The 26,561-nt window shown below is 36.0% G+C and overlaps 1 pseudogene across 1 annotated transcript in view; it reads right to left on the bottom strand.

Annotated features, from left to right (window-relative positions):
• LOC105420291 (putative ADP-ribosylation factor GTPase-activating protein AGD8) overlaps positions 1–26,561 on the bottom strand; it is a 77,347-nt pseudogene that overhangs the window by 38,638 nt on the left and 12,148 nt on the right. Inside the window, exons 5-13 of the transcript XR_016051893.1 lie at positions 23,904–24,129; positions 23,491–23,706; positions 22,427–22,528; positions 21,989–22,206; positions 16,975–17,201; positions 16,510–16,776; positions 6,472–14,401; positions 2,585–6,277; positions 2,107–2,385 (exon numbers count right to left, since the gene is read on the bottom strand). The product of XR_016051893.1 is annotated as a putative ADP-ribosylation factor GTPase-activating protein AGD8 (transcript). The remainder of the gene's footprint in view (positions 1–2,106; positions 2,386–2,584; positions 6,278–6,471; positions 14,402–16,509; positions 16,777–16,974; positions 17,202–21,988; positions 22,207–22,426; positions 22,529–23,490; positions 23,707–23,903; positions 24,130–26,561) is intronic.

Raw genomic sequence — 26,561 nt, 5'->3', positions numbered from 1 at the left:
GGCAAAATTGTTAGAGCTCCAATTGAAGAGGACAAAACAACAATATATTACGGCTAATATAAACAACAGGCTACAGTCACTTTTTAAAAATTTGTAAAGCTATACATAATTTAATTGAGCAACACCAGAGATCAGGTACGCCCTCACATGTCAATTCTACAGAAGTTAAGAAGATAAAAAACAGGTAAGCGCTCCTAAGTTACGAACCATATATTTAAACATGGGAAAGGGGTATAAACCTCATAGTTCCTAAGGTGTAGGATCTTTTGGTTACGTTCTAAGATAGCTTTTTCTAGGGTTGGTTATGCAGGACAGGAAATTTGAAAAAAAAATTTAACCTAAACTCCATTAACAACTACGGTAAACAAGGATAAAGAACACATGAATCATCTAAATTGGCTAAAGTGGGGTGGGACTTCCTTTGCAGACTATTCCAAAAAAGGATGGTTAACAAGCACCTTGATAATAAGAAATTATCCGCATGTTACAGAGAATTAACACTTAAAACGGTACTAAATATGAAGGAAGCACTAAAAGAAAACCATGCCGTTATATCATAGAGGATAAGGAAGGACATCTGTCTAAGGAAAGATAATTTCCAATCCTCAAAAGTTAAGGATATGCAACTCCCATTGAATGTAAAAGACATGGTGATCTTTGTCGTTGGGGAACCTAAAACTCAATCTGTGTGGCAAAATGGAAATCGAATAACAATGGACCTAATCAATAGCTTCTAAGCAAGCACAAGCAGGGCTAAGCGGTGTTTCCAAAGGCAACAGTACGATAGCTATTCTCCAATATGATGAGCATCAGGTGTGACAAGCCCTACTTAAGCCAGGTATTTGGAATGGAGAACTAGTATATGTTTGTATAACGACCGTTTCTAAGACTATAGATTATGGAAGTTGACTTCCTAACCTCATCAATTCACACCATTGGGAGAACTATTCTTTAGATCCAGGAGGAGTTCTTTCAGAAATAATTTGCACTTCTGTCAAGTTGTAACCCATGTCATGGAATCATCGTGCAAGATAAAGGCTCTAGATGCCTAATGAAACAGATGAAATGAAATCCATACATATCAATATTTGGACCTGCCATTACCAATGAATCCACCAAATGCTTTTAAAAATATTATATCGATTGTAGACAAAGGCTGAAAGCACACCCCTGGCCAAGCAAAAATGGGTGCACCAGCACAAACCCCGAAATTGCACCAGCACCTGCAATTGTAACATCTTGCCACGTTTTGCAGGTACCTAAATGATGGTATCAACACTTATCCAAAACCCAATACAGTATAACAAGAGCCCAACATGGGTCATGCATTTAGTGGACAACATGTGGGAGCAAAAGTGCCCCTTTGTGGCACTGATATTGTGAATGCTCTGACTCAGGTTCCCAAAAACACATTGGTGCCCACATGTCACTCTCAAACATTGGTCACCGCTATAGGACAAACAGTCTGCCTCTCAACTGATCCCTAAATGAATCCCAAATGGCACAGAAACCTTCAGTAAAGACCTCCGATAAGAGAAGCCAGTCCTCATGCAATTGCGGTTCTCTTAATGCACTTTCTTATCACCAAGTTTATACTTGGGACAAATTTGACACCTAAAGTCCACAAGAGTACGTATACCTCAGTGATCCCATTTGTGATCAAACCCCTCACCGAATTCGTACTCCTAATTTGCCTGCAATAAGTGTGCATATTAATCAAATTTTGGTTGCTTGTGGACTGACACATGCGCCAATCTTTCTATTTATCTATTGTGTGAGTGTAGAGAGAGACAAAGAGTGAGAGTGAGAGAGAGTGAAAGATAGAATGAGTGCACTGACATATGTGTGTGTGGAGAGAGCGAGAGAGAGAGAGAGAGATAGAGAGAGCTTGTGGAATGACATTTGTCTGTGTCAAAAGGTTTATTTATCTATCATGTGTGTGTGTGTAGCATCCGGAGGGAGGGACAGAGGGAGAGAGAGAACCAAGACTTCTCAACAACCAATATGTAGACATGTACCATCCCTGTAACCAAGTTGCAAATATGCATAGTAAACGTTTGAAGAACCCCATAATCTACCAAACCTGAATAGCCAATAAAGAATTACCTGAACTTTGGAGTAAGTGGTACTTGCCATTTTCTTGATTCCACTGTCAATTCCAGAACAGCATATAAGCTGCTTGATTTAAGTGGAGAAACATGGTTAAGTAATTGTGTACCACCAAAATTGGGCACGGAAGACGGCATGCTCACAACATATTCAAAGCGTGAAGGAAACAATGAGCCAATAGATGGTGTTGCGCTGGCATTAGTGGATGATCCAGTTCTGCATGCTCACAACAAGAGCCAGTTCTTCTGGCTCCTGATCGTAAAGACTTTCACTTGGCTGCATCAAATTGAATAGGCATCAGACAATAAATCAATTCATAACATCATAGCTTTACAAATTCCAACATTATCCAGTTGATTCATTAACTACAAATAATGCCACCAATGAATCAAGAAAAGAGTCAGGATTAAAGCTAAACGGTCATCTTTAGAAATGGAAAACTTTTGCATTACTGTAGGCTAAAGAACAATTCGACCTTTGTAGTAAGCTTCTGGGCACCAATACCTCCCGTCTTACTTCCCTTTCTTGCACCAATGGGCATTTTTATGGTACTGGTCACTGGATGGGAAGGAACTTTTGGTGAGGCAGTAACTTCAGATGCCTCATGTTTATCAGCAACCTCATTTTCTTTCGGATGTACCAGTAAACTTCACATGAGATAGACCATATACTGCTTGATTTTTTGGAGAAGTAAGCGGTGATCTAGCAGAAGATGGGTCCTCTGTCAAGCTCTAGGCAACTTCCTTTGAAAGTAATTGCTGGTACAATTCAGCAGCTCTAGATGTGTATCTTGCTTCGATGTTACCTCCGTCAGTCACCCACAGATACGAGTCAAACCACCAGTCCAAGTTTTTAAACATTGTAAAACATTCATCAAAAACTTTCTAAGGTTTCAGAATCTTCGCCCAAAACGTTTTAACAGTAGTTAATGTCACCATTAATGAAAATGATGCCCGAAAAGCAATTAAAACACCACGGCTACAAATTTGAATTTTCAAATTATATTCTAGACCAATATCAAATGTCATCCTAAATTCCAAAGATCTGGTTCAATTAAAAATTCCCAACTAAATTTAATCCACCTAGTCTGCCCTAGAGCATAACAATTAGCAATGGGATGACTTCTTTTTGGTTTTTTTCTAAAATAAGCTGTAAGAGAGGACCATTCTGCCTACAAATTACAGAGTGGAAAAAAATGACAATAACCAAAGACCAAATCCAAGCCTCAGGAAAACATCACAATATTTTATAAGACATAATCACAAGCATTAGAACCACCCAATTGGGGGCTGTAGTGAAATTTTCAGTAACTCCCCATCAAAATTTACATGAAATGAGACGCTTAGGATTTTCAGAATCCTGAATCTAATTCTAAATCTTATTACAACAACAACAATAACATAACAGAGCATCCAGCATGCACTAATCAAATGCCAAAATAATAGGAAAAGAATAACAAAACAAGTTGAATATCAAAAGGAACCCTTCAAAATGCAAATGCCACAATAAAATGAGATATTTTTTTTGTGATCCTTTAACATAGTAATCCTGCTCCAATCGAGCCTCCAAGTAAAACATGCAACCAAAATTAACATTAAGAGAAGAAAAAAAAAAGAACTGGGCGGATGAAATACATTTTACATTCGAAAACTTTTGTTGGGCTTCCTTTGTTTCCTCAACCGGCAGTCATGAATGTAAACATCAAAAAGAATTGTCTAGACACATGCTAAGGATTACTGTAACAAAAAGAGCAGTGACAAAGTCATCCAAGGGAAAAAATGCTTAATATTTGTTCCTACTGCAGACAAAATTGTTAGAACTCCAAGTGGAGAGGAAAAAAAACACAATATATTATATTGCCGCTAATAGAAACATTTGAATGCTGCCCAAAAAGTAGAAAAACAAGCCAAGTATTCATATGGGCATATTTTGTGTGGTCATTGTGCCCATTGAAATAATGTCAAACAAAATCTGAAATTTGGGAAACACTTAAGAATTAATACATGATTCTTCACGGAAAAAAAATTGAAATTTGCCGCCCAGCTTAGTCGGGTGTAATAAAGATTTTTTTTAGTCTATGGATTGAAGGGGTTACATACCCAAAACTTGCAGTCCGAAAACTAATTCTAGGTGGGGCTGTACCTGAGGAAGTTAATAGACATTCTACTCCCACGGGAATAGAATATCATTTAGCCAAAAAAAAAAACCCACAAAGGCCAATTCCAAATGGGGAGTTTTGCTTAAGATCAAGAAAAAACTTTTTTTTTTTGGAAGGGTCAAGGACAAGTCTTAGTTGATCAGGGGAGTTACAAAAGTCTGTCACACTTGAATTGTGGAGTAGACCATGCTCGGACAGTTTTCACCAAATGGTGTACGCTATTTAATACGCCTATATGAATGTGTAGAATGTAGAAATGGGTGTATGCATGCGTGTGTGAGATATGTACTACACATGCACAAACACACAGAAACACATACAGAGAAAAGGGATCGAGAAAGAGAGAGGATACTGAGAACTTTTGCGAGGAGATTTGGGCAGAAGCATCACTGGGAGATTTGTGCAGAAGCATCACTGGCATTGTTTTGATCCCCAAAGAACTAAGCTGCTGAAATAGATTTTGCATTAGAAAACTTTAGTTGGGCTTCAGTGACATGGCATTAAAAAACAATATATATACTTTACAAACACGCATACAAAGCTTTTTTCTCTTGCGAAGCACTCTCAAACAAAAAGAGTGCTTTGCTGCCCCCTAAGGGGGGAGTTCGAAGCTTTGCCTTTGTGCATAGCAGAGTTTTACAATTATTCCTTGGAGCAAAACCAAATTCACAATGAGGAGCATATCAAACCTTGCTAATGCTAAATAGTTGGAGAATAATATGTAGATTGACAGCATGAATACTTAAGGAAAGATAAATATTCATAATTCAGAAGCAATTATAACACAACAGTAGTTTCCAAATTACCATCCTTCAGATTTATTTACAATAGCATCTAATCTTTGTTTTTTGGGGGGCCAGATAATTCAAAGATTGCAGTGAGCATGTTGAAAAAATAGAAATTAACATTCATTGAGTGAAGAAACTAGCCAACCCCAAGTAGTCGGGACAAGGTTCAATGATGATGCCTGAGGGAAGAAGCCACCCGATTGTTTCTGCAATTAAACTTCATATACAAAATAACCATCTAGAAGTTGGTGCCTGTGGAATTTTCTGAAAATGTTGAAAGATCTACAATATAAAAGGCAGTAAAACATAGAAAAAGGCAAATAATAACTCTAGAAAATAATGCTTTCTCTTGTGCTCAGCAAAGGAATAAACAAAGAAAAGAAGAAAAAAATTGTTCCATGTGAACTATGTTTCATTAGCTTTCTCAAATATTCTAGCTTTTTGACGAGTAAGGTATCGATCAAGATGAGTTTGGCAAATGAAGTAGTACATGGAATAAAATCCGAGTGATGAGATCACAAGCAGACATATCAAGGATAGGATCATCCATGTTATGTCAAAAAAGATAAGCACTAGATATGTCGAGCTCTACACAAAACACAGGACCAATTACTAAACACAAGATGAAAGACAAAACTAACTTCAACTTATAGAGAAATTTAGTGATTAGAAGGGAGAGTGAAAGACAAAGCGTGTGCGCTGACAATTGTGTGTGTAGAAAGAGAGAGTGAGAGAGAAAGAGAGAGAGAGCTTGTAGAATGACGTGTGTGTCAATGGGTTTAGTTATCTATCACGTATGTGTGTGTAGCGAAAGAGGGAGGGATAGAGGAAGAAAGGGAACCAAGATATTTCAACAACCTATATATAGACATGCACCATCCCGGTAACCAAGTTGCAAATATGCACAGTAAAAGTATGAAGAACCCCATAATCTACCAAACCTGAATAGCCAATAAAGAATTACTTGAACTGTGGGGTAAGTGGAACTTGGCTTTTTCTTGATTCCACTGTCCATTCCAAAATCAGTAAAGAAGCTGCTTGAGTTAAGTGGAGAAACATGGTTACCTACAACCAGAATTGGCCTCCGCAGATTGCGTGCTCTCAACATATTCAAAGCGTGAAGGAAACAATGTGCCAAAAGACGGTGTTGGCTGGCATTAGTGGATGAACTAACAACAAGAGCTGGTTATTCTGGCTTCTGATCAAAAAGACTTTAACTTGGCTGCATCAAATTGAATAGGCATTAGACAAAAAAATGGTCATAACACCACAGCTTTAAAGATTCTAGCTTTCTCCAGTTGATTCATTAACTACAAATAATGCAATGAATCAAGACAAGAGTCAGGATTAAAGTTAAATAGTCATCTTTAGGAATGGAAAAATTTTGCATTACTGTAAGCTAAAGAACAATTCGACCTTTGTAGTAAGCTTTTGGGCACCAAGACCTCCCGTCTTACGTCCCTTTCTTGCACCAATGGGCTTTTTTATGGTACCGGGAACTGGATGGGAAGGAGCTTTTGGTGATGTAGTAACTTTAGGTGCCTCATGTTTAACCACATTTTCTTTGGACGTACCAGTAAAATTCACATGAGATAGACCATTTACTATCTGATTTGCCTGAAAAGCAACGGGTCATCTAGGGGAAGAGAGATCATCTGTCAAGCTTTTGGCAACTTCCTTTGAAAATAATTGCCGGTATAATTCAGCTGCTCTTGATGTGTATTTTGCTTCGATTTTGCCTCCGTCATTCACCCACAGGTGCAAGTCAAACCACTAGTCCAAGTTTTTAAACATTGTAAAACATTCATCAAAAACTTTCTGTGGTTTCAGAATCATTGCCCAAAACGTTTTTCACAATTGTTAATTTCACCATTAACAAAAATGATGCCTGAAAAGCAATACAAACACCACCGCTAAAAATTTCACTTTTCAAATTATATTCTAGACCAATATCAAATGTCATCCTAAATTCACAGATCTGATTCAATTATAAATTCCCAACCAAATTTAATCCACATAGTCGCGGTCCTAGAGCATAACAATTAGCAAAGGGATAAGTTTTTTTATTTTTTTTCTATAATAAGCTTTAAGAGGGAATCATTTTGCTTGCAAATGACAGAGTGGGAAAAAATGATAATTACCAAAGGACCAAATCCAAGCCTCAGGTCACAATATTTGATATAACCCAATCACAAGCATTAGAACCACACAATTGGGGGTTGTAGTGAAATCTACAGTAAACTCCCAAACAAAATTTACATGAAATGAGACATAGGTTTTTCAGAATCCTGAATCTCATTCTAAATCTTACTACAACAACAACAATAACATTACACAGCATCCAACATGCAGTAATCACAAACCAAATAATGCAAAGAAAAAGGATGGATAAAAGGAAATTTTAAAACACTTAGCCACGAATATCCTAGAGCCAGACAATGCAAAGAACCCTAACAAACAAAACAGTACATTAAAAATCTCAACCACGAATTACTTTTTGACCTAAAACTTTTAAAAATGAATATCAACTAAAAGATTAAACAATTGTGTATAATTTCAAATCAAACAAAGAAAATCAGTAGGAAAATTGACCAGTTAATGGGGATCTACGGATTTCACCCCTGCCCCCAAAGTCGAGTCAATAATACAAAGAACCGAGAAGGAAACAATGATACAATAAAAACCTAGTAATGAATACTCTTTGGCTCAAAAATTTTAAAAGAAACACCAATCCATAAAGTCAGCAAAATTATGAGTAATTTAAAATGAAATAAAGAAAGTCGCCAGGAAAATAGACAAATATCTGGAGGTCGACGAATTTCACCCCTAGCCCCGAAGTATCGTCATTGAGTTGAAACAAAACTATTGCTAAATAAAATAATGAACAGAGATCCATGAATGGAAATCTTAAAATGCTTAAGCTACGAATATCCAAGTACGAGACAATGAAAAGAACCACGACAAAAAAAAGGGTAAGTTAAAAATCTCGACCACGTATATCATTGTGGCTAAAAATTTTTAAAAAGCATCAGCTAAAAGATTAAAAAATAGTGGATAAGTTCGAATCAAACATAGAAAATCAGTTAATGGAGATCTATGGATTTCACCCCTGCCCCCCAAGTCGAGTCAATAATACAAAGAACTAAAAAGGAAATAATGATACACTAAAAACCGAGTCATGAATACTCTTTGGCTAAAAATTTTGAAAAGAAATACCGATCATTATGAGGAATTTAAAATGAACCAAAAAAAGTACATAGGCAATTCGACAAATCCTTGGGGGTCGACAGATTTCACCCTTGGCCCCAAAGTCTTGTCATTGAGTTAAAACAAAAATATTGCCAAATAATGCAAATAACAAGATGGATAAATGGAAATTTTAAAACACTAAGCCACGAATATCCTAGACCCAAACAATGCAAAGAACCACAACAAACAAAAAGATATGCAAAAAATCTCAACCACGAATTACTTTTTGACCCAACATTTTCAAAAAGATTAATCAACTAAAAGATTAAACAAACTGTGGATAATTCCAAATAAAACAACGAAAATCATTAGGAAATATAACCAGTTAATGGCGATCTACAAAATTCACCACAACCACCAAAGTTGAGTCAATATTACAAACAACTGAGACGAAAACAAAGATACATTAAAAACCCTTGTCAGGAAAATAAACATTGATCCATAAAGTCAGCAAAGTTATGAGGAATTTAAAATGAAATAAAAAAAAGCTTATAGGAAATTAGAAAATTCTCTGGGGGTCGACGGATTTCATCACCTCTAGCCCCAAAGTCTAGTCATGGAGTTAAAACAAAAATATTGCCAAATAATGCAAAGAAAAAAAATGGATAAAATGAAATTTTAGAACACTTGGCCACGAATATCCTCGAGCCAGACAATGCAAAGAACCATGACAAACAAAACGATATGTTAAAAATCTCAACCACGAATTACTTTTTGACCTAAAATTTTTAAAAATGAATATGAACTAAAAGATTAAACAAATTGTGGATAATTTCAAATCAAACAAAGAAAATCAAAAGGAAAATTGACCAGTTCATGGGGATCTACGGATTTCACCCCTGCCTCCAAAGTCGAGTCAATAATAAAAAGAACCGAGAAGGAAACCATGATACAGAAAAAACCTACTAATGAATACTCTTTGGCTTAAAATTTTTAAAAGAAACACCAATCCATAAAGTCAGCAAAATTATGAGTAATTTAAAATGAAATAAAGAAAGTCGCTAGGAAAATCGACAAATCTCTGGAGGTCGACGAATTTCACACCTATGCCCGAAGTATCATCATTGAGTTAAAACAAAACTATTGCAAAATAAAATAATGAACAGAGATCGATAAATGGAAATCTTAAAACACTTAAGCTATGAATATCCTAGCGCGAGACAATGCAAAGAACCACGACAAAAAAAAGGGTAAGTGAAAAATCTCGACCATGAATATCATTGTGGCTTAAAATTTGTAAAACGTATCAACTAAACGATTAAACAAATAGTGGATAAGTTCAAATCAAATATATAAAATCAGTAGGAAAATTGACCAGTTAATGGGGATCTACGGATTTCACCCCTGCCCCCAAAATCGAGTCAATAATAAAAAGAACCGAGAAGGAAACCATGATACAAAAAAAACCTACTAATGAATACTCTTTGGCTTAAAAATTTTAAAAGAAACACCGATCCATAAAGTCAGCAAAATTATGAGTAATTTAAAATGAAATAAAGAAAGTCGCCAGAAAAATCGACAAATCTCTGGAGGTCGACGAATTTCACCCCTATGCCCCGAAGTATCATCATTGAGTTAAAACAAAACTATTGCAAAATAAAATAATGAACAAAGATTGATAAATGGAAATCTTAAAACACTTAAGCTATGAATATCCTAGCGCGAGACAATGCAAAGAACCACGACAAAAAAAAGGGTAAGTGAAAAATCTCGACCATGAATATCATTGTGGCTTAAAATTTGTAAAACGTATCAACTAAACGATTAAACAAATAGTGGATAAGTTCAAATCAAATATATAAAATCAGTAGGAAAATTGACCAGTTAATGGGGATCTACGGATTTCACCCCTGCCCCCCAAGTCGAGTCAATAATACAAAGAACTGAAAAGGAAATAATGATATATTAAAAACCGAGTCATGAAAACTCTTTGGCTTAAAATTTTGAAAAGAAACACCAATCCATAAGGTCAGCAAAATTATGAAGAATTAAAATGAAACGAAGAGAGTCTCAAGGAAAATCGACAAATCTCTGGTAGTCGACGAATTTCACCCATGGCCCCAAAGTATTGTCATTGAGTTAACAAAAAAAACATTGCCAACTAATGTAAAGAACAGAGATTGATAAATAAAAATCTTAAAACACTTAAGCTACGAATATCATAAATGCCTCTAAGTTTAAAAATTATGTCTTTATATATATATATATATATGAGTAATGATCCTATGAGACCCTCACACATCTATGTGTGTTGGACCCCAAAGGATCACCATTAAATTTGGCACAGATCTCTAGAAAAGTTATCATATGGTGTGGGACTTGACGTTTTTAGAGATCTTTACAAAATTTAATGGTGATCCTTTGGGGTCCTACACACATGAGTGTGGGACGGTCTCATAGGATCATTACGCTTTATAATATATATATTAATTTTAAGAAATTCTCATCATTTTCTATAGATGAATTCCATATGTAGGATCTACTCATTAGCATCAACCTACGTAGAGAAGTCTGAGCATAGCCACGTGGATCAGTAAAAATGCCAACATCTTCAAAGCAGACTTCTAAGACTTGTGACTTGGGCTCAAAGCCATCTTCATGTTTAGACTTAACTTTGTGAGTGAACCGTGATGCAGCCAAATTACAAGTTACAATGATAGGACATGCGCCTAACCCAATGACAGATACTACAAAAAATCTAGAGAAATCACATAAGTTCAGGCCAGTGAAAATATTTAAAGAAAATAATATAACAATAAAATGTATAAGAAAATTTAAAAAATAATATTGATATCTATAGTCAGCTAGTTAAAAGTGAATATTCACTCTGATTCAAAAATTTGAGAGACATTCAAGCTAAATAACACTGGCAAGATGGTAACAAGTTTAAAATGACCACCTTCTCTTAGGGAAATTTACACTATAAACTCTGGTGTCAAAAAACACCTTATCCCGAAAGCTACATACGGCCCCACCACCCAGTTAAACCTATAATCACCACCTTCCATACCAACTCCAATGAAATGACTCATTTTTTTCTACACAAACCCAATAATTTTCGTTTATTCCCGTAAATCCCTAGACCGTTTCTTTCCCTCTATATAGACAAAACAAGAGAGGGGCTGTCTGATTCCTCATTTGGAGAAACCCATAAGATTGTGTCATTTGAAGGAACCGTAAGATTTCATGCCACCCTCCCAGTTTGGAATCAGCCAAAATTTTGAATGGAAATCAAATCTCAGCTGCCCAAATATCTTTCTACAACAATTTTCAGGCAGACCTAACTCACAGAATAAGCTAATCCATAGGCTCATCTTCTGAGTAAGGCGAAATAAAAAACTTGAATCCGCACAATGCCCACAAGTGAAAAAACTATCTACCTTCCCACCCTTCTCCCTGCCTCTTTTATCTTCCTTCTCTATAATTGGGTCTCTCCCACGCACTCTCTATAATTTGGGTTTCACTCCCTCTCTCTCTCTCTCTCTCTCTCTCTCTCTCTCTCTCTCTCTCTCTCTCTCTCTCTCTCTCTCTCGTGTGCCAGACTTCAAGTACTCAATGGATGAGAGAGAACGAAATGGGTAGATGAATGGGATTAGATTGCATTTTGGGTATTTCATTCAATAAACAGATGTTGGGTTAAAGCATGATATGGAAGCCTGCAAAAGAGCATTAGTGCAAAAGCTCCCTACAACTTTCCCAACAAAAGAGTCATTTATGCAAAAGCTCCCTGCAACTTTCCCTTCTTCAAGTTCAAAGTATACCATCATCTTTTCAACTCTAATCCACAGTCAAATCCCTTCTTAGTGTCCACCATCCCAAATCGATCCAAGTTCTATTAACTTACAAGCCCATCTCCTCAAAGAATCATTTTTTCCACTTTCAACTGTCGTGTTCATGATCATTGTGTTCTTCTTAAATCAAAAGAAACCACATCCTCAAAAACCCAAATTCTTCTTCTTGTAATCAAAAGAAAAGGATATTCAACTCCCATTGAATGTAAAAGACATTCTGATCTTTGTCGTTGGGGAACCTAAAATTGAATCTGTGTGGCAAAATGGAAATCGAATAACAATGGACCTAATCAATAGCTTCTAAGCAAGCACAAGCAGGGCTAAGCGGTGTTTCCAAAGGCAACAGTATGATAGCCATTCTCCAATATGATGAGCATCAGGTATAACAAGCCCTTCTCAAGCCAGGTATTTGGAATGGAGAACTAGTATATGTTTGTATAACGACCGTTTCTCAGACTACAGATTATGGAGGTTTGACTTCCTAACCTCATCAATTCACTCCATTGGGAGAACTATTCTTTAGAGCCAGGAGGAGTTCTTTCAGAAATAATTTGCACTTCTGTCAACTTGTAACCCATGTCATGGAATCATCGTGCAAGATAAAGGCTCTAGATGCTTAATGAAAGAGATGAAATGAAATCCATACATATCAATATTTGGACCTGCCATTACCAAGGAATCCACTAAATGCTTTTAAAAATATTATATCGATTGTAGACAAAGGCTGAAAGCACACCCGTGGCCATGCAAAAATGGGTGCACCAGCACAAACCCAGAAATTGCACCAGCACCAGCAATTATAACATCTTGCCACTTTTTGCAGGTACCTAAATGACGGTATCAACACATATCCAAAACCCAAAACAGTACAAAAAGAGCCCAACATGGATCATGCATCTAGTGGACAACATATGGGAGCAAAAGTGCCTCTTCGTGGCACAGATATTGTGAATGCTCTGACTCAGGTTCCCAAAAACACATTGGTGCCCACATGTCACTCTCAAACATTGGTCACTGCTATATGACAAACAGTCTGCCTCTCAACTAATCCCTAAATGAATCCCAAATGGCACAGAAACCTTCAGTAAAGACCTCCTATAAGACATGCCAGTCCTCATGCAATTGCGGTTCTCTTATTGCACCTTCTTATCACCAAGTTTATACTTGGGAAAAATTTGACACCTAAAGCCACAAGAGTTCGTATACCTCAGTGCTCCCATTTGTGATCAAACCCCACACCAAATTCGTACTCTTAATTTGCCTACAATAATTGTGCATATTAATCAAATTTTTGTTGCTTGTGGACTGACACGTGCACCAATGTTTCTATTTATCTATCATGTGAGTGTACAGAGAGACAAAGAGTTATAGTGACAGTGAGTGAGAGTGAAAGATAGAATGAGTGCACTGACATTTGTGTGTGTGCAGAGAGAGAGAGAGAGAGCTTGTGGAATGACAGTTGTCTGTGTCAAAAGGTTTATTTATCTATCATGTGTGCGTGTGTGGCATCCGGAGGGAGGGACAGAGGGAGAGAGAGAACAAAGACTTCTCAACAACCAATATATAGACATGTACCATCCCTGTAACCAAGTTGCAAATATGCAAAGTAAACATTTGAAGAACCCCATATTCTAGACCAATATCAAATGTCATCCTAAATTCCACAGATCTGGTTCAATTAAAAATTCCCAACTAAATTTAATCCACATAGTCTGCTCTAGAACATAACAATTAGCAATGGGATGAATTCTTTTCGTTTTTTATCTAAAATAAGCTTTAAGTGGGATCATTTTGGTTACAAATTACAGAGTGGAAAAAAATGACAATAACCAAAGACCAAATCCAAGCCTCAGGAAAACATCACAATAATTGATATGACATAATCACAAGCATTAGAACCACCCAATTGGGGGTTGTAGTGAAATTTCCAGTAAACTCCCAATCAAAATTTACATGAAATGGGACGCATAGGTTTTTCAGAATCCTGAATCTCATTCTAAATCTTATTACAACAACAACAACAACATTACACAGCATCCAACATGCAGTAATCAAAAACCAAAATTACAGGAAAAGAATAACAAAACAAGTTGAATATCAAAAGGAACCCTTCAAAGTGCAAATGCAACAATAAAATGAGATATTTTTTTTTGTGATCCTTTAACATAGTAATCCTGCTCCAATCGAGCCTCCGAGTAAAACACGCAACCAAAATTAACATTAAGAGAAGAAAAAAAAAAGAACTGGGGTGATGAAAAACATTTTGCATTGGAAAACTTTTGTTGGGCTTCCTTTGTTTCCTCAACCTGCAGTCATGAATGTAAACATCAAAAGAAACAATTGTCTAGACACAAGCTAAGGATTATTGTAACAAAAAGAGCAGTGACAAAGTCATCAAAGGGAAAAAATGCTTAATATCTGTTCCTACTGCAGACAAATTTGTTAGAGCTCCAATTGGAAAGGAAAAAAAACACGATATATTATATTGCCGCTAATAGAAACAATTGAATCCTGCCTAAAAAGGAGAAAAACAAGCCCAAGTATTCATATGGGCATATTTTGTGAGGTCATTGTGCCCATTGAAATAATGTCAAACAAAATCTGAAATTTGGGAAACACTTAAGAACTAATACATGATTCCTCTCAGAAAAAAAAATTGAAATTTTCCGTCCAGCATTAGTTGGGTGTAATAAAGATTTTTTTTAGTCTGAGGATTGAAGGGGTTACATACCCAAAATTTGCGGTCCTAAAACTAATTCTAGGTGGGGTTGTACCTGAGGAAGTTAATAGACATTCTACTCCCATGGGAATAGAATATCATTTAGCCAAAAAAAAAAACCCACAAAGGCCAATTCCAAATGCGGAATTTTGTTTAAGATCACGAAAAAACTTCTTTTTTTGGAAGGGTCATGCACAAGTCTTAATTGATCAGTGGAGTTAGAAAAAGTCTGTCACACTTGAATAGTGGAGTAGACCATGCTCGGACAGTTTTCACTAAATGGTGTACACTATTTAATATGTCTAAAAGAATGTGTAGAATGTAGATATGGGTGCATGCATGCGTGTGTCACATGTACCACACATGCACAAACACACAGACACAAAGAGAAAAGGGGTCGAGAAAGAGAGAGGATACTGAGAACTTTTGCGAGGAGATTTGGGTAGAAGCATCACTCGCATTGTTTTGATCCCCAAAGAACTGAGCTGATGAAATAGAATTTGCATTAGAAAACTTTAGTTGGGCTTCATTGATTTTGCATTAGAAAACAACATATGTACTTTAGAAACACGCATACAAGGCTTTTTTCTCCTGCGAAGCCCTCTCAAACTAAAAGAGTGCTTTGCTGTCCCCTAAGGGGGGAGTTCGAACCTTTGCCTTTGTGCATAGCAGAGCTTTACAATTATTCCTTGGAGCAAAGCCAAATTCACAACGAGGAGCATATCAAACCTTGCGAATGCTAAATAGATGGAGAATAATATGTAGATCGACAGCACGAATACTTAAGGAAACATAAATATTCATAAGTATTTATAACACTACAGTAGTTTCCAAATTACCATCCTTTAGATTTATTTACAATAGCATCTAATCTTTGTTTTTTGGGGGGTCCGATAATTCAAAGATTGCAGTAAGCATGTTGAAAAAATAGAAATTAAACTTCATATACAAAATAACCATCTAGAAGTTGGTGCCTGTGGAATTTTCTGAAAATGTTGAAAGATCTAAAATATACAAGGAAGTAAAACATAGAAACAAGCTAACAATAACTCTAGAAAATAATGCTCTCTCTTGTGCTCAGCAAAGGAATCAAAAAACAAAGAAAAGAAGTAAAAAATTGTTCCATGTGAACTATGTTTCATTAGCTTTCTCAAATATTCTAGCTTTTTGACCAGTAAGGTATCGATCGAGATGAGTTTGGCTAATGAAGTAGTACTTGGAATGAAATCCGATTGATGAGATCACAAGCAGACAAATCAAGGATAGGATCATCCATGTTATGTCCAAAAAGATCAGCACTAGATATGGATGTCGAGCTCTACACAAGGCATTGGACCAATTACTAAACACAAGATGAAAGACAAAACTAACTTCAATTTATAGAGAAATTTAATGATTAGAAGGGAGAGTGAAAGACAGTGTGTGTGCACTGACAATTGTGTGTGTAGAGAAAGAGAGTGAGAGAGAAAGAGAGAGAGAGCTTGTAGAATGACATTTGTGTCTCAATGGGTTTATTTATCTATCACGTATGTGTGTAGCGAGGGAGGGAGGGATAGAGGGAGAAAGGGAACCCAGATTTTCCAACAACCTATATATAGACAAGAACCACCCCGGTAACCAAGTTGCAAATATGCACAACAAAAGTATGAAGAACCCCATAATCTACCAAACCAGAATAGCCAATAAAGAATTTACCTGAACTTTGATGCAAGTGGAACTTGGCTTTTTCTTGATTCCACTGTCCATTCCAAAATCCGTAAAGAAGCTGCTTGATTTAAATGGAGAAACATGGTTAAGTAATTGCGTACCACCAGATTTGGCCTCCGCAGATTGCATGCTCTCAACATATTCAAAGCGTGAAGGAAACAATGAGCCAAAAGACCGTGTTGCGCTGGCATTAGTGGATGAACTAACAACAAGAGCCGGTTCTTCTGGCTTCAGATCATAAAGACTTTCACTTGGCTGCATCAAATTGAATAGGCATTGGATAAAAAAATGATCATAACATCACAGCTTTAAAGATTCTAGCTTTCTCCAGTTGATTCATTAACTACAAATAATGCCACCAATGAATCAAGACAAGAGTCAGGATTAAAGTTAAATAGTTATCTTTAGGAATGGAAAAATTTTGCATTGCTGTAAGCTAAAGAACAATTCGACCTCTGTAGTAAGCTTCTGAGCACCAAGACCTCCCGTCTTACTTCCCTTTCTTGCACCAATGGGCTGTTCTTATGGTACCAGTAAATGGATGGGAAGGAGCTTTTGGTGAGGTAGTAACTTTAGGTGCCTCAAGTTTATCAGCAACCTCATTTTCTTTGGACGTACCAGTAAAATTCACATGAGATAGACCATTTACTGTCTGATTTGCCTAAGAAGCAAGGGGTGACCTAGGAGAAGAGAGATCATCTGTCAAGCTTTTGGCAACTTCCTTTGAAAATAATTGCCGGAATAATTCAGCTGCTCTTGATATGTATTTTGCTTCGATTTTACCTCCGTCAGTCACCCACAGGTGCGAGTCAAACCACCAGTCCAAGTTTTTAAACATTGTTAAACATTCATCAAAAACTTTCTATGGTTTCAGAATCATTGCCCAAAACGTTTTTCACAATTGTTAATTTCACCATTAACAAAAATGATGCCTGAAAAGCTATACAAACACCACCGCTACAAATTTTACGTTTCAAATTATATTCTAGACCAATATCAAATGTCATCCAAAATTCACAGATCTGGTTCAATTATAAATTCCCAACCAAATTTAATCCACATAGTCAGCCCAAGAGCATAACAATTAGCAATGGGATGGGTTTTTTTATTTTTCTGCTATAATAAGCCTTAAGAGGGAATCATTTCGCTTGCAAATGACAGAGTGGGAAAAAATGATAATTACCAAGAGACCAAATCCAAGCCTCAGGTCACAATATTTGATATGACCCAATCACAAGCATTAGAACCACACCATTGGGGGTTGTAGTGATATCTTCAGTAAACTCCCAAACAAAATTTACATGAAATGAGACAGAGGTTTTTCAGAATGTTGAATCTCATTCTAAATCTTATTACAACAACAACAATAACATTGCACAGCATCCAACATGCAGTAATCAAAAACCAAATAATGTAAAGAAAAAAGATGGATAAAAGGAAATTTTAAAACACTTAGCCACGAATACCCTAGAGCTAGACAATGTAAAGAACCGTGACAAACAAAACAGTACGTTGAAAATCTCGACCACGAATTACTTTTTGACCTAAAACTTTTAAAAAAGAATATCAACTAAAAGATTAAACAAATTGTGGATAATTTCAAATCAAACAAAGAAAATTAGAAGGAAAATTGACCAGTTAATGGGGATCTACGGATTTCACCCCTGCCCCAAAAGTTGAGTCAATAATACAAAAAACCGAGAAGAAAACAATGATACATTAAAAATCTAGTAATGAATACTCTTTGGCGTAAAAATTTTTAAAAGAAACAGCGATCCATAAAGTCAGTAAAATTATGAGTAATTTAAAATGAAATAAAGAAAGTCGCTTGGAAAATCGACAAATCTCTGGAGGTCGACGAATTTCACCCCTAGCCCCGAAGTATCGTCATTGAGTTAAAACAAAACTATTGCTAAATAAAATAATGAACAGAGATCGATAAATGGAAATCTTAAAACACTTAAGCTACGAATATCCTAGTGCAAGACAATGCAAAGAACCACGACAAAAAAAAGGGCAAGTTACAAATCTCGACCACGAATATCGTTGCGGTTTAAAATATTTAAAAAGTATTAAGCTAAAAGATTAAAAAATAATGGATAAGTTCAAATCAAACATAGAAAATCAGTAGGAAAATTGACCAGTTAATGGGGATCTACGGATTTCACCCCTGCGCCCCAAGTCGAGTCAGTAATACAAAGAACTGAAAAGGAAATAATGATACATTAAAAACCGAGTCATGAATACACTTTGGCTTAAAATTTTGAAAAGGAATACCGATCCATAAAGTCAGAAAAATTATGAAGAATTAAAAATGAAATTAAGAAAGTCTCAAGGAAAATCTACAAATCTTTGATAGTCGACGAATTTCACCCCTGGCCCCAAAGTATTGTCAGTGAGTTAAAACACAAAATTGCAGCCTAATGAAAAGAACAGAGATCGATAAATGGAAATCTTAAAACACTTAAGCAATGAATATCATAAATGCCTCTTACTTTAAAAATTCCGTTTATATATATATATATATGAGTAATGATCCTATGAGACCCTCCCACACCTAAGTGTGTTGGACCCTAAAGGATCACCATTAAATTTGGCACAGAACTCAAAAAATGTTATCACATAGTGTGGGACTGGACGTTTTTAGAGATCTGTGCCAAATTTAATGGTGATCCTTTGGGGTCCTAATCACATGGGTGTGGAAGGGTCTCATAGAATCATTACTCTATAATCACATGGGTGTGGGAGGGTCTCATAGAATCATTACTCTATAATATATATATATATATATATATATATATATATATATATATATATAAACTAATTTTAAGAAATTCTCATTATTTTCTATTGATGAATTCCATATGTAGGATCTACTCATTAGCATCACCCTACGCAGTGAAGTCTGAGCATAGCCACGTGGATCAGTAAAAATGCCAACATCTTCTAAGCAGACTTCTAAGACTTGTGATTTGGGCTCATAACCATCTTCCTGTTTAGAGTTAACTATGTGAGTGAACAGTGACGCAGCCGAATTACAAGTTACAATTATAGGACTTGAGCCTATCCCAATGCTAGATACTACAAAAAATCAAGAGAAATAACATTAGTTCAGAGCAGTGAAAATATTTAAAGAAAATAATATGGCAATAAAATGTATCAGAAAATTTAAAAAATAATATTGATATTTATAGTCAGCTAGTTAAAAGTGAATATTCACTCGGATTCAAAAGTATGAGAGACATTCAAGCTAAATAACACTGGCAAGATGGCAACAAGTTCAACTTAAAATAACCACCTTCTCTTAGGGAAATTTACACTACAAACTCTGGAACCAAAAAACACCTTATCCTGAAAGCTACATACGGCCCCACCACCCAGGTAAACCTATAATCACCTCCTTCCATACCAACTCCAATGAAATGACTCATTTTTTTTTACACAATCCCAATAATTTTCCTTTATTCCCGTAAATCCCCAGACCCTTTCATTTACTCCTCTCTCTAGACAAAACATAAGAGAGACTGTCTGATTCCTCACTTGAAGAAACCCATAAGATTGTGTCGTTTGAAGGAACCATAAGATTTCATGCCACCCTCCCAGTTCGGAATCAGCCAAAATTTTGAATGGAAATCAAATCTCAGCTGCCCAAATCACTTTCTACAACAATTTTTGGGCAGACCTAACTCTCAAAATAAGCTCATCCATAGGCTCATCTTCTGATTAAGGCGAAATAAAAAACTTGAGTCCGCACAATGCCACAAGAGAAAAAACAATCTGCCCTCCCACCCTTCTCTCTTCCTCTTCTTTCTTCCTTCTCTCCATTTCAATTTCTCATAGAGAGAGAGAGAGAGGACGCCTTTTTTCTGTCACTCTAGCTCATTCTCTACAATTGGGTCTCTCTCCCACTCACTCTCTATAATTTGGGTTTCTCTCTCTCTTTCTCTCTCTCTCTCTCTCTCTCTCTCTCTCTCTCTCTCTCTCTCTCTCTCTCTCTCTCTCTCTCTCTCGTGTGCCAGACTGCAAGTACTCAATGGATGAGAGAGAACGAAATGGGTAGATGAATGGGATTAGATAGCATTTTGGTTATTATATTCAATAAACAGATGTTGGGTTAAAGCATGAGATGGAAGCCTGCAAAAGAGCATTAGGGCAAAAGCTCCCCACAACTTTCCCAACAAAAGAGTCATTTATGAAAAAGCTCCCTGCAACTTTCCCTTTCTTCAAGTTCAAAGTATACCATCATCTTTTCAACTCTAATCCACAGTCAAATCCCTTCTTAGTGTCGTCCACCTTCCTAAATCGATCCAAGTTCTATTAACTTACAAGCCCATCTCCTCAAAGAATCATTTTTTCCACTTTCAATTCCCGTGTTCATGATCATTGTGCTCTTCTAAAATCAAAAGAACCAACATCCCCAAAAACCCAGATTCTTCTTCTTCTTATCAGAATAGAAGCAGCCATCTCCCAAAAAACCCAAATTCTTCTTTTTCTTAGAACAGAACCCATCTCCAAAAAAACCACAAATTATTACAGTGAGGGTAGAGGCAGGTGTGTTGGAGAGTGAGGGAGAGGAATAAGGGGTGGAGACAAAAGAAGTCCATATGAGAGAATGAGAGCAAGTGTTTAGAAAGAGAAACTGTGAGACAGATGGAGACGGCAAGGAGGCTTATATGCACACAAACAGTACCTTAGAGAATGAGAGAGTGTGTTTCAAGGCATTGAGGCCTTAGGACTAATTAGGTAGAATAAAGTTCAGAATGTAACTTAGAAGAAAAAATAAAGAGAACAGAATGTAATCGTAGAAATGGTTGTTTTGAGGTGTGGAAGGGGAGTTGGCATTGCATGCACGAGTTGTAATTGGGAGGTGCTTCTTGAAATCCAGTGGAGAGGAGGGGTTAGGTTGTAAATTTCCCATTCTTTGATGTTCTACATCATGAGCAGAACTTAATCATTTAAATTGTACAAATCAGGCATAACATAGAAAACAAAATTACAAAATTCAGCATCTTAAAGACATCCATATTACATAAGAAACTTTAAATGTTCAAAGTACACCAGTAATGCACTCCTTAAAACGACCACAACAATATCGACCCTTCCATGATTAGGGCAAAGACTCAGTTGAGCATGCCGCGAGACTTACACATACATTCATACACACATACAAACATTACAGACACACAAACACGCATATAAGGCTTTTTTTCTCTTGCGATGCACTCTCAAACTACAAGAGTGCTTTGCCGCCCCTAAGGAGGCAGTTCGAAGCAATGCCTTTGTGCATAGCAGAGCTTTACAATTATTCCTTGGAGCAAAACCAAATTCATAACGAGGAGTATATCAAACCGTTTGAACGCTAACTAGATGGAGAATAATATGGAGGATTGACAGCATGAATACTTAAGGAAAGACAAAAATTCATAATTTAGAAGTATTTATAACACAACAGTAGTTTCCAGAATACCATAGAGGGGAGCCAGACAATTCAAAGAATGCAGTGAGCATGTTGCGCATTAACAATCATTGAGAGAAGAAGCTAATCGATCCCAAATAGTCGGGATAAGGTTCAATGATGATGGCTGAGGGAAGAAGCCACCCGATTGTTTCAGCATCTAAACTTCATCTACAAAATGACCATCTAGAAGTTGGTGGCTGTGGAATTTTCTTAAAATCTTGAAAGATCTACAATATACAAGGCAGTAAAACATAGAAACAGGCCTTAGAAAAAATAATAACTCCAGAAAATAAAGCAATCTCTAGTGTTCAGCAAAGGAATCAAAAAACAAAGATAAGAAGTCAAAAATTATTCTATGTGAACTATGAATCATTAGCTTTCTCAAAATTTCTAGCTTTATGACGAGTAAGGTATCCATCGGGATGAGTTTGGCTAATGAAGAAGTACCTAGAACGAAATCCGATTGATGAGATCAGTTCCAGACAAATCAAGGCTAGGATCATCCGTGTTATGTCCAAAGAGATCAGCAATAGATATGGATGTCGAGCTCTACAGAAAGCATTGGACCAATTACTAAAGACAAGACAAAAAAAAAAACTAAACACAAAGCATTGGACCAATTACTAAACACAAGACAAAAAATAAAACCAACTTCAGCTTATAGAGAAACTTAGTGATTAGAAGGGAGAGAAGAAAATTATAACCTGAAGTTATCTCGAAGATGCAAGATTTGAATGCTGCGTAAAAAAGAAGAAAAACTAGCCCAAGCATTCATATGGGCATATTTTGTCAGGTTATTTTGCCCAATGAGGCAAACCAAATCTGAAACAGAACGGGGAGAAAAAAAAAAAAAGAAGATATATACTATCCTCCCTCGGGAGCGTAGTTGACTTCTACTCCTTCGGTAGAAGACCTACTTGAGAGGTTTTTCTGAAATTTTGGGAACCACTAAAGAGTCTCTAGATGATTATTCTCAAAAAAAAAAAAAAATTAAATTTGAGTTTTCTAACACTCTGACCTAACCATCTAAAATTGGATAGTCTCGATTCAATCGCTAGACATTGTTTATTCATAGTGGGTAGGATATGGATTTTTTAGATTCTATGGATTGAAGGGGTTACATACCAAAAATTTACGGTCCTAAAACTAATTCTAGGTGGGGTTGTACCTGAGGAAGTTAATAGACATTCTACTCCAACGGGAATAGAATATCATTTAGCCAAAAAAAAAAATTCACAAAGGCCAATTCCAACATGGGGAGTTTTGTTTAGGATCAAGAAAAAACATTTGTTTTTTGGAAGGGTCATGGACAAATCTAAGTTGATCAGTGGAGTTAAAAACCGAGTCATGAATACTCTACACAAAGCATTGGACCAATTTCTAAACACAAGATGAAAAAAAAAACTAAACACATAGCATTGGAGCAATTACCAAACACAAGACGAAAAACAAAACCAACTTCAACTTAGAGAGAAACTTAGTGATTAGAAGGGAGAGAAGAAAATTATAACCTGATGCTATCTCCAAGATGCAAGATTTGAATGCTGCCTAAAAAAGAAGAAAAACTAGCCCAAGCATTCATAAGGGCATATTTTGTCAGGTTATTGTGCCCATTGAGATGGTGAAGGAAACAATAAGCCTAAAGATGGTGTTGCGCTGGCAATAGTGGATGAACTAACAACCAGAGCCGGTTCTTCTGGCTTCTGATCATAAAGACTTTCACTTGGCTGCATCAAATTGACTAGGCCTTAGACAAAAAAATGTTCATAACACCACAGCTTTACAGATTCTAGCTTTCTCCAGTTGATTCATTAACTACAAATAATGCCACCAATGAATCAAGACAAGAGTCAGGATTAAAGTTAAATAGTCATCTTTAGGAATGGAAAATTTTGCATTACTGTAAGCTAAAGAACAATTCGACCTTTGTAGTAAGCTTCTGGGCACCAAGACCTCCCGTCTTACTTCCCTTTCTTGCACCAATGGGCTTTTTTATGGTACCGGTAACTGGATGGGAAGGAGCTTTTGGTGAGGTAGTAACTTTAGGTGCCTCATGTTAATCAGCAACCTCATTTTCTTTGGACGTACCAGTAAAATTCACATGAGATAGACCATTTACTGTCCGATTTGCCTGAGAAGCAACGGGTGATCTAGGAGAAGAGAGATCATCTGTCAAGCTTTTGACTACTTCCTTTGAAAATAACTGCCGGTATGTATTTTGCTTCGATTTTACCTCCGTCAGTCACCCACAGGTGCGAGTCAAACCACCAGTCCAAGTTTTTAAACATTGTAAAACATTCATCAAACACTTTCTGTGGTTTCAGAATAATTGCCCAAAACTTTTTTCACATTTGTTAATTTCACCATTAACAAAAATGATGCCTGAAAAGCAATACAAACACCACCGCCACAAATTTTACTTTTCAAATTATATTCTAGACCAATATCAAATGTCATCCTAAATTCACAGATCTGGTTCAATTATAAATTCCCAACCAAATTTAATCCACATAGTCGGTCCTAGAGCATAACAATTAGCAATGGGATGAGTTTTTTTATTTTTTTTCTATAATAAGCTTTAAGAGGGAATCATTTTGCTTGCAAATGACAGAGTGGGAAAAAATGATAATTACCAAAAGACCAAATCCAAGCTTCAGGTCACAATATTTGATATGACCCAATCAAAAGCATTAGAACCACACAATTGGGGGTTGTAGTGCAATCTTCAGTAAACTCCCATAAAAAAATTACATGAAATGAGACATAGGTTTTTCAGAATCCTAAATCTCATTCTAAATCTTATTACAACAACAACAATAACATTACACAGCATCCAACATGCAGTAATAACAAACCCAATAATGCAAAGAAAAAAGATGGATAAAAGGAAATTTTAAAATACTTAGCAACGAATATCCTAGAGCCAGACAATGCAAAGAACTATGACAAACAAAACGGCACGTTAAAAATCTCAACCACAAATTACTTTTTGACCTAAAATTTTTAAAAATGAATATCAACTAAAAGATTAAACAAATTGTGGATAATTTAAAATCAAACAAAGAAAATAAGTAGGAAAATTGACCAGCTAATGGGGATCTACGGATTTCACCCATGCCCCCAAAGTCGAGTAAATAATACAAAGAACCGAGAAGGAAACAATGATACAATAAAAACCTAGTAATGAATACATTTTGGCTTAAAAACTTTAAAAGAAACACGAATCCATAAAGTCAGCAAAATTATGAGTAATTTAAAATGAAATAAAGAAAGTCGCCAGGAAAATCGACAAATCTCTGGAGGTCGACGAATTTCACCCCTGGGCCCGAAGTATCATCATTGAGTTAAAAAAAAACTATTGCTAAATAAAATAATGAACAAAGATCGATAAATGGAAATCTTAAAACACTTAATATACGAATATCTTAGTGCGAGACAATGCAAAGAACCACGACAAAATAAAAGGTAAGTTAAAAATCTCTACCACGAATATCGTTGTGGCATAAAATTTTTAAAAAGTATCAACTAAAAGATTAAACAAATAGTGGATAAGTTCAAATCAAACATAGAAAATCAGTAGGAAAATTGACAGGTTAATGGGGATCTACGAATTTCACGCCTGCCCCCCAAGCGAGTCAATAATACAAAGAACTGAAAAGGAAATAATGATACAATAAAAACCAAGTCATGAATACTCTTTGGCTTAAAAATTTGAAAAGAAACGGCAATCCATAAGGTCAGCAAAATTATGAAGAATTCAAAATGAAATTAAGAAAGTCTCAAAGAAAACCAAAAAATCTCTCGTATTCGACGAATTTCACCCCTGGCCCCAAAGTATTGTCATTGAGTTAAAACAAAACCATTGCCAACTAATGTAAAGGAAGGAGATCGATAAATGGAAATCCTTATTTTGTTAATATATATATACATATGTAGATATATATGCGTAATGATCCTATGAGACCCTCCCACACCTATGTGTGTTGGACCGTAAATGATCACCATTAAATTTGACACATATCTCTAGAAATGATATCACAAGGTGTGGGACTGGACGTTTTTAGAGATCGGTGCCAAATTTAATAGTGATCCTTCGGGGTCCTACACACATGGGTGTGGGACGGTCTCATAGGATCATTACCCTATACAATATATATATATATATATATATATATATATATATATATATAAATATATATATATATATATATATATATATATATATATATTAATTTTAAGAATTTCTCATTATTTTCTATTGATGAATTCCATATGTAGGATCTACTCATTAGCATCACCCTACGCAGTGAAGTCTGAGCATAGCAACGTGGATCAGTAAAAATGCCAACATCTTCAAAGCAAACTTCTAAGACTTGTGACTTGGGCTAAAAACCATCTTCCTGTTTAGAGTTAACTTTGTGAGTGAACAGTCACGCAGCCGAATTACAAGTTACAATTATAAAACATGAGCCTATCCCAATGACCGATACTACAAAAAATCTAGAGAAATCACATAAGTTCAGGCCAGTGAAAATATTTAAAAAAAATAATATAACAATAAAATGTATCAGAAAAATTAAAA

The sequence above is a fragment of the Amborella trichopoda genome, chromosome 3, assembly GCF_054954075.1.
Source record: "Amborella trichopoda isolate Santa Cruz 75 chromosome 3, AtrichopodaSantaCruz75HAP2 v2.0, whole genome shotgun sequence".
Classification (NCBI taxonomy): Eukaryota; Viridiplantae; Streptophyta; class Magnoliopsida; order Amborellales; family Amborellaceae; genus Amborella; species Amborella trichopoda.
The sequence above is the reverse complement of the archived record's forward strand: the minus strand, read 5'-3'. Positions and strand labels throughout refer to the sequence as shown.